The following is an 8,524-nucleotide window of genomic DNA, read 5'->3' on the forward strand; positions in this document are numbered from 1 at the left end:
AAGCCAAGTAGAAAACAATAGCCAGTGGTGGACCTACGATCAGTAGGATCTCCTACCCAATCAGCATCAGAGAATGCACGAAGTACAAAAGGAGATTAAGCTGAGTAGAAAAGGCCATGGAAGAGAGTGCCCTTCAAGTAACGAAGAATGCGCAGAACAGCAGCATAGTGAGTCGACCGTGGAGCAGACAAATACTGGCTGACCTGATGAACAACATAAGAAATGTCTGGACGAGTAACTGTGAGATAAACTAGGCTGCCAACTAATCGTCTGTAAAGAGAAGGATTAGACAATGGTTTCCCCCTCGAGGGAGTCAGATGTGCATTAAGCTCAACTGGAGTGTCAACAGTCTTGCTGTCAGTGAGTCCAGTATGAGACAAAAGATCAGAAGCATACTTGGCTTGAGTAATATAAAGACCATCTGAGGAACGAGTGATTTCAAGCCCCAAGAAATAGCTAAGATGTCCAAGATCTTTCATCTCAAACTGCTGACTAAGAAAATCCTTGAGTTCTTGTATGCCACTAAGGTCATCACCAGTTATGATTATATCATCCACATAGAGGAGAAGTAGAATGGTGCCTTTATCAGTACGACAAAGAAATAAGGCAGCATCATAAGGACTGGCAGTGTAACCCAAGCGAAAAATAATAGAGCTAAATTTTGCAAACTAGGCTCGAGGAGCTTGTTTAAGACCATACAATGCTCGGTGAAGGCAGCAAACCTTGTTGGAGTCAATGGAGAGACCTGGAGGAGGTTGCATGTAAACTTCTTCACTCAAGTCCCCATTAAGGAATGCATTTTTAACATCCATCTGAAAAAGATCTCATTTTCTAGTAGCTGCAACAGCCAGGAGGGCACGAACAGATGAGATGTGGGCAACTGGTGTAAAGGTCTCTTCATAATCAATCCCATACTCCTGTGTAAAACCTTTTGCAATAAGGCGAGCCTTATAGCGCTCAATGGACCCATCTGAGCGAGTCTTAATCTTGTAGATCCACTTACAACCAACCACAGACTGTCCAGGAGGGAGAGGAACTAAGTCCCAAGTATGGTTTTTGGTTAATGCATCAATTTCCTCTTTCATTGCAATCTGCCATAAAGGGTCAGCGGAGGCCTCACGATAGGTTTGAGGCTCGTGGAGTGTAGCAAGTGCAGTGTAACAATGGTAATCAAGTAAATGTGTAAGAATGGATCTTACCCGGGTTGAGTGACGAGGTGGAATGTCTTGTGGAGGATCTTCAGGCGGAGCAGGAGCGAGGGACCCAGGCTCGAGTTAGGGTAGCTCGTCATCAATCTGCTCATCTTCGACCTGTCCAGAAGAGACATTAAAAGGATTGGGTGTTTGTATAGAGAAGTCTAAAGGAGGATCAATTGGAGTTGGAGAAGGAACATGAGACTCCTCTGGAAAAACTTCAAGTACAGATGAGGTAGTGAGGGAAGAACGAAAATGAGAGAGCTCAACAAACAAGCGATGTTCCCAGAAGACAACATTACGAGAAACACGAAGGCGATGAGAGACAGGATCATAACAACGATACCCTTTTTGTGTTTCTCCATAACCAAGGAAACAACAAAGTCTAGATCGAGGCTCAAGTTTGTTGTGCTCATGAGACTGAAGAAGAACGAAACAAGCAGATTCAAAAGAGCGAAGGTGATGATAGTTAGGGGGTGACCCAAAGAGGCGCTCATACGGAGTTTGATTATGGATGAAAGTGCTTAGAATGCGGTTAATGGTGTGAACAGCATGAAGAACAGCTTCACCCTAGAATGGAGGAGGAACCTTGGCAGAAAGAAGAAGAGTACAAACAGTGTCAAGAATATGACGAAGTTACGTTCAGCTCGACCATTTTGCTGAGAGGTACCTGGACAAGTTAGATGATGTACAGTGCCATAGGAGTGTAACAGAGCTTGAAAAGCATATTGAGTGTATTCAAGAGCATTATCAGAATGAAATATTTTGATTCTTTTGGAGAATTGGGTTTCAACCATTTTTGCAAAGTTACTGTATATTGGCAAAATTTCAGAACGAGATTTCATAGGAAATATCCAACTGTAACGAGAATAATCATCGATGAATACAACAAAATATCGAGATCCACCAATACTAGCAACAGGAGAAGGTCCCCAAATATCAGAATGAATTAACTCAAAAATACTATTAGAAATAGAATCACTATTATTAAAAGGTAAAGCTGGCTGTTTTCCTAACTGGCATGAAGTACAATCAAAATTGTCTTTGGACACAGAACCTAACAAACCCTTAGAAGCTAACTGTTGTACCTGAGAAGAGGATGCATGACCAAGACGAGAGTGCCAAAGTGAGAGAGAAGGTAAGGAAGACACCGCAGCAGCAGCAGCAGCAGCAACAGACACCGGAGCAACAGGTGGAAGATGAAGATTGTCCACTGAAAACATACGCCCAACTCTAGAGCCGGTCCCAAGCTCTTGCCCCGTCCTCGGATCTTGCACAATACATCTAGAATAGTAAAAAATAAGGCGATAACCTAGTTCAGCTAATTGTCCCACAGAACACAAATTATAGGATAGGTCAGGAACATGGTAGACCCCAGGAACAGAGAGGTTGGAGGTTGAAACAAAATCAAGACTATTCCCATGCATGATGGAACCATCAGCTATGTGAATATTGAGGGGATGTGGAGCAGGGTCAAGTTTGGAGAATAAGGACGAGTGAGGTGTCATGTGATTGCAACAGGCAGAATCAAAAAGCCAAGTTTGAGACTTACCGGGTAAAACTGAGAGAGCAGTGGAAAGAGATGCATTACCAGCCATACGAATAGCTTGAGCTATGATCTCCTGTAGGTTAGTGGGTGAGAGGTTGATAGTGGATCCAGAAGACTGGGACTCAGCTGAAATGGGAGGCATTGGCGAAGTAGACTTAGTGTTAGCAACTGCAGCAGTAGATTTGTTGCGACGGTAACAAGTCTCAATAGTGTGGCCAGGGCGCTTGCAATAGTTGCAGAACTTTTTATTGGTCTGTCTGCGACGATTGCTGGAGCCAGAAGAATCACCTGAGTGCTGAGGTTGCTCTATGGAAGGAGTAAGGGCCAGAACATTAAACTTATCCTGGGCTCGAAGAGTTGCAAGGCGAGCTTCTTCTCTGACTAACTCATTTACAGCAGTATCAAGAGAGGGAGGAGGACAACGATTCAGAAGTTGACCTCGAATGGGCTCATAGTCCTTGTGGAGTGACATCAGGAACTCATAGAGACGAAATTCATCTCTAATAGCAGCATATTGTTGGGCATCTTTTGAGCATGCCCAAGTTGGATCAGAAAGGTCAATTTGGTCCCAAATGAAGCGAAGCTGATCATAGTAGTCATTGATGGACTGCCCCGGTTCTTCCTTGAGTTGATGCAATTCAACCACTAACTGATATTTCATGGATCCGTGAGTGGTAGAGTATCTTTTGGCCAACATATCCCATGCTGATTTCGCATCATCAAAGCTGCCTAGCAAATTGGAGATGGAGGGAATGGAAGTATTTCGAATCCATGTGAGGATCATGTGATTGTGACTATCCCATTCAATCATGCGATTGAGAAAAACAGCATCTTCTTCACTTGTCCCCTTCACAGGAATAGTGATTGCACCAGTGCAATAATGCCAGAGCATGCGACCCTTAAGGAAACTGCGCATAGCTTGAGACCAAGATAAGTAATTCCTAGTCCCCTCCAATACAGTATTGATGGGGCGAGGAAGAAAAACCTCATTTTTATCCATTTAGAGACACAATATGCAAAAAATAGACTGTAAAAATGAAATCTACGCGAAAAACTGAGTAAGAAGCAAATTGGAGATGGAGGGAATGGAAGTATTTCGAATCCATGTGAGGATCATGTGATTGTGACTATCCCATTCAATCATGCGATTGAGAAAAACAACATCTTCTTCACTTGCCCCCTTCACAGGAATAGTGATTGCACCAGTGCAATAATGCCAGAGCATGCGACCCTTAAGGAAACTGCGCATAGCTTGAGACCAAGATAAGTAATTCCTAGTCCCCTCCAATACAGTATTGATGGGGCGAGGAAGAAAAACCTCCTTTTTATCCATTTAGAGACACAATTTGCAAAAAACAGACTGTAAAAATGAAATCTACGGGAAAAACTGAGTAAGAAGAACCTGGCCTGAAAAAGTCAACTCCAGAAAAAGTCAACGATCAAAGTCAACGGTCAACGGTCAACAACCAGAGGTGACGTCAGCAACGTGTTGGAAGTGACATCAGCGATGACGTGGCAAGCTGACGTGGCTAGGGCTGACGTCAGCAGGATGAACCTGGTGCGTGGCGGCGCGTGAGAAGGAGTTTCGGCGCGTGGCGGCACGTGGCGGCTCGGTTCGGCGTGTGGAGGCGCGTGGGCGCGTGACCTGCAGTGCAGAAACTTTGGGCGGTGCGTGAGGGCGCGTGGAGGCTCTGATGACTGTAAGGTTTTCATGAACAGGTAGATCGGAGCAAGACGATCTTCGTGGTACCTTCGGAAAATTTTTCGGAGCAATATTCATGGCGGAGCCGGAAAAAGGTAGTGGTCTTCGCAGTGTTCGAACTCCCCAACGGCGGCTGCTACAGGTCCGGAACCTGAGGACGATGTTTGGAAGACTCGAAGGTTCAACAGCGAAAGACTGTGGCAGTTGTTGTGACAGCGGAAGCAATATGAAGAATGGAGTTACACCAATAAAGACAAGACTGCGAAGAATAGGTCAGAGCAGTGGCTCTGATACCATGTTAGAAATACTTAATTGAATAGTATTGTATTTCTTAAGTAAAATAATATACATGAGTGCCTTTATATAGGAGGCATATGAGTGTTGTGCAAGTAAATATGAGTGCAGTACAAGTAGTACAATGTGTGCTCTACAAGTAAGTAATCTAGATGGGCCAAGCCCATATATGAGTGTACGTTAACAATTAGTTTTTTTTTAGGTAATAAAAAAAGGATACTAAATGGAAAAACTTCTTTCATCAATATTGTTTGTTCTGTTTAGACCCCTTTAAAACATATTAGTTTAACCTAATGAATTAGCCAAGTAGTTATTTAGGTTAATTATGAGATCTAAGTTAAACACATGCAAACATATTACTTAGTGCAGAAAAGTAATAAAGACAATAATATTATGACCCAAAAAAACTAATAAAATCAACAGTTTTCAGGTTAAACAACATAGGGAGGATTTAACCTAGCTATCTTGTAGATAAAAAAATCCACTATGATAGAATGAAAGTTTACGATAGATTTAAACCCTAAGGCTAAAGCTACTTTTTGTAGAAATTACTAACATGACCACATGCAGCTCCGATTCCACAAACTCTTCTATCTTGAATTTGCTAAACACAAATTCCATGTTTGTGAAATTGAGATCCCACTCAAAGTTTTCAAATCACCATCAGTATTAGATCTTTATGCAACAACTTGTTTCTACCAGTTCTTGATTGTAGATCTTGTTTTGATAGATGCTTGTAGAGTCAGAATGTTACAGAAACCTCACATATCTCACAGGAGTAACTCATAAGTCTTCCAAGAGCTTCTAAAATGTAATTAAGGTTTTCCTTTTATACCTAGCAGTGTTGGACTGAAATGCTAAACGTTTTCGCGGGTTTGGGCTTAATTTAAATTTTACTGAACACGATTTTCGATTAGTCAAACCTATTTTTCGATCGGTCGAGCTTCACAGTAGCTTACTTCTTCTTTTTGCAAATTGACAGTTCTTGAATCTCAACTTGATCAATCTTGAGTAATGTCTAACATCTAATTTAAACATGTTTTTGTTCTTGGTTTCACAACACACAAAAATTTGGAAACTAAACATTTAATCCTAAATATTTAGAACCTAACAAATATAAACAAACTAATTTTTCGTTGTTGTTGTTGTTTTTTTTTTTTTTTTTTTTTTTTTTTTTGACATCATGAGAGCTTGCAACACAAACTTTGAAACTTCCACAATTTTCCATATAACAAAATGTTTTTTTTTTACCACTCAATTACTTATTTTTTTCTGCCCGAATTTATTTGAGATAGGCTTCTTTATCGTAAGATTAGGGAGAAAAGAATAAAACCCTAAACTGGCAAAGAAAGATGTAATTCAACCTATTTTATGTTTTTCTATTGTGCGTTTGTTTGCTAAGAAAAGCTCATAAATTAGGCTAAGGAAATTCACCCCCAAATCTTTGGTTATTTTTATTAGGCTTTTATCCAGTTGAGGTTTTTATTGGTTTTTCAAGGTTAATTTTTGTTTGTGGTGTATGTCAGCACGTGGTGAGGACTTTGGACTAGTGTTAAATATCATAGAAACAAGGTCAAACCCTAAAAAGGAAGACCTAAGACCCTTCTTGTAAATCACTGCATTATCGTTGGAATCACATGTAGTCTAAGATAAATTCATATTGATTGGCCAAAAAAAAAAAAAATCTAAGCACATTCATAGAATGATTTTCAATAGACTGGCCAAAGAACCATAAGAACATGATTCTCTGTATTTCACTCTTTATTTTTTATTTGCCTCTGTATTTCACTTGGTATGAAGAAAAAATAGCAAACAAGCATTGGTTATAGACGTTTGTTATAGATTCAATATACAACAGAATATCCATAATTAATTTGAATGGTCAGCAATTGTTTATTGTAGAGTCCATACCACAACAGAACCATTAGCACATACATATGGGTAAAATATTTCTCACACACTGTTTTGGGGGGGGGGGGGGGGGGGAATCAATAAAACAATATGCCCGTGTGCTTGATAAAACAGTGAGCTCATGGGCCCATTAATGAGAAGAAAGAAAAGTATACAGGATGCAGTGGAAAACATCCGGCCCTTAAGCTGCCGCAGGGCTTATACACCAAAGATCCAGAGAAGAGGTTTGACCTCGGCAACAAAAGAGGGAGGTTGGGGAAGCCCCCCCAAGGATACCCCGTTCGTCAACCTAGTGTTGAGGACTCTCCTCAAAGGAAATGGAAGGGGGGAAAGGTGTACCAGTGAAAAGGGAAGTACCTTTTGGGAAGTAAAGAGTGGTAGCGTTCAAATTCAGAGTGGAAACAAAAGCACGGTAGTTTACTAAAATAGACATAAAATTTATATTTTAAGGAAACAAAATTTAGAATTGATAATTTGATACGGGTGTTTTGAAAAAATGATTAAATAAAATAGAAAAATGGGTTCTTATGCTAAATATCTAAAACAGATAAAATAAAATTGATAATTTAATGAAATAGAGTTTAAAATAGATAATTTGATGTGGATGTTTTAAGAAAGTGGCTAAATAAAATAGAAAACAATAGGTTCTTGTTTTAAAATAGACATAAAGTTTTCCATTTTTCCATAAACGATAAACAATCGGCTAGAAAACTTGTCCAAATCTTCTATCTCACTCTTCTAACTTCACTATATACTTTACAAATAAAAACATACCACATGTCCATCTATTTTATTAAATGCTAAATTTATGTCTTCTATTATTTCAATTGCCTAAATATGATAGGTTATTTAGCATAAATTTAGCATTTAATGAAATAGATAGACATGTGGTATGTTTTTACTTGTGGAGTATATAGTGGAGTAAAAAAAGTGGGACAGAAGATTTGGACTCTTGAAAAACGGGAAATTATTGTGTACTCCCAGAGTACCTTAAATGCACTCCCTCCTCCCATCATTCACGTGAGAGGGGGAAGTACGTATTTATGATACTCTGAGAGCACCTAATAATTTTTCCTGGAAAACAGCTGTGATCACTAACTTTTTATTTGTCCAATTCCACTTTTTATCCTTTCTAAATAAATTAGGGGTGAGCTTGTTTTAGCCTTTTGAAACTGGGCTTTTTGAAAAAGTGGGAGTTTCAAAAAGTGTGGTACAAAACTGGGTTTTTTTAAAATCTGAGTTTTGGTAAAAGTTGTTAAAAAATGCTTTCTGAAAAAGTTGAGCGTTTGACTAGTACTTATAAAAGTGACGGTTTGAATTATAAAGTTTCAAAAATGACAATGTATATATAAATGAGTTTAGTTCATACTTAAATCAGCTACTTAATAATACTTACTTAAAAAAAATTACTTAATAATAATAATAATAAAATTTATTGTTACGTAAAATTTGTTGTAAAAATATTTTAAAGATAGCATTACTCTAATATAATTTTTTTTTCTTTGAGCTTTAAAAAAAAAAAAAAAAGATTTGTTCATGCCCTTGCCCCACACCAAATGTATAACCAACACAACACCTTTTTTTTTTTTTTTTTTCTTTGCCACATTTTCTTCGCTTCGTCTTTTTTTTATTTCTCCCTTATCTCTATCTTCCTCCACACACACACACACTTTTTCACATTTTGTCTTCTTTCGAGGTTCAACACCTCTCTCTCTAACTCTATGTTTCACATATTGCATGCTTAACCCAGTACCCACACTTCAACAAAGTAATTTTTGTGAGTCACAGTTTCCTTCTCGCAGTGAGGCTTTGCCTCATGGCTCATCAAGAATCAAGACCCACTTCGACACAACCATTTGAGGCAGCTTTTTCATC

Source organism: Castanea sativa, chromosome 8 (assembly GCF_040712315.1).
Source record: "Castanea sativa cultivar Marrone di Chiusa Pesio chromosome 8, ASM4071231v1".
Lineage (NCBI taxonomy): Eukaryota > Viridiplantae > Streptophyta > Magnoliopsida > Fagales > Fagaceae > Castanea > Castanea sativa.